Consider the following 1,219-nt stretch of genomic DNA (forward strand, 5'->3'; position numbering starts at 1 on the left):
CTAAGCTTCATCAGCTCAAGGCTTAGAATTCTCAGGTTCTTCTGGTTACTATCTTCAGAAAACTAAGTACAACAAACATGTGAAAGCTTCAGAAATATGTTCTGCTAAGTTACATAACAAATCACTGAAGTATTGATTACTATTGATTAGTACCAGTTACTGGGACTGTTATTTGCCTGCAGTATATTCTAACAGAGCAAACAGCCTTTGGCGAACCAGGATTACTATTTACACCACTATTGTTCTCGTCCCTCCTCCCTCATGTGACTTTCTGGTTTATTTCTGAAAGTAGTTTGGGTGGTCACCTACCTCTATATTCTGGAAAGTTCATTGCAAAGCTCTAAAATAAACTTCTTGGAGGAGATTTCATAAAGGGTGTTTGCTTAACAAAATGCATTTAAATTGCCTGGTCTACTCTGAAATATGTGAGGGGTACGGAGTCCATCCAAGGCCAACTAAATCAGCTCTTCCTGGATGGAGCCCAGGGATCTGTTCCCTTTCCCATGGCTAATGCGTATGCATCCTCACTCCCTTTGTAAGCAAAGAGCCCAGCACGTAGGCTGTGAATCGATGGCTCTGAAACCGAACAGTGATTACAGCCTCCTTCTACTTCTGTAAAAAGTGAAATGACCATGCTAAGACCTATTAGTATTGATAAACACAATTTATTGATTGAACAGATTGATTCATTTTGCACTTCATTCCCAAAAGGATTTGAGATGGAAGCCGGCTATCATCCTACTCATTATTTCAAAGAAAGATCTTTAAAGTGACTTCTAGATGCAAATTCTGCAAATTTGATTAATGTCCTTATTTATGGAGGTTACTTTGACAGAGGGGGAGAAAATGTCAGACATTAAGACAAAAAGTAACATGTTTGTTTACAAACTCTCATGTGCTAGGCAACATAATAAAAAAGATACAATAATAATCCCTACTGGAAGCAGCTTAATATTTAAGGTACATTTAGTGAAGGAAAAAAGACTAAACTAGAGTCTAAAATTCCCCCAAAAAATAGTGTATGAGAAAAAACATGTTTCTTACTTATTCAATTGTCAGTATTATCATGTGGCCCAAATACCTTGGATTTGAGTAGCTCGTTAGTCCTGGTTAATTCAGTAAGCTGCTTTTCCAGCGTAGTGTTGCTTGCAGAGAGAGACGTTTTCTCCCTGACTGCAGCACTAAGCTTTGCTTCCATCTTCTCCAGCTCAGCTTCCAG

At 38.5% G+C, this 1,219-nt stretch overlaps 1 long non-coding RNA gene across 1 annotated transcript; it reads right to left on the bottom strand.

Annotated features, from left to right (window-relative positions):
• LOC102772750 lies at positions 1–1,213 on the bottom strand. The gene is made up of 2 exons (XR_436398.1): positions 1,082–1,213; positions 1–62 (listed from the first exon to the last, which is right to left on the bottom strand). It is a non-coding gene; the product is annotated as an uncharacterized LOC102772750 (long non-coding RNA).
• Positions 1,214–1,219: the final 6 nt, after the last annotated feature.

This window comes from Myotis davidii, unplaced genomic scaffold (genome assembly GCF_000327345.1).
Source record: "Myotis davidii unplaced genomic scaffold, ASM32734v1 C63824357, whole genome shotgun sequence".
Classification (NCBI taxonomy): Eukaryota; Metazoa; Chordata; class Mammalia; order Chiroptera; family Vespertilionidae; genus Myotis; species Myotis davidii.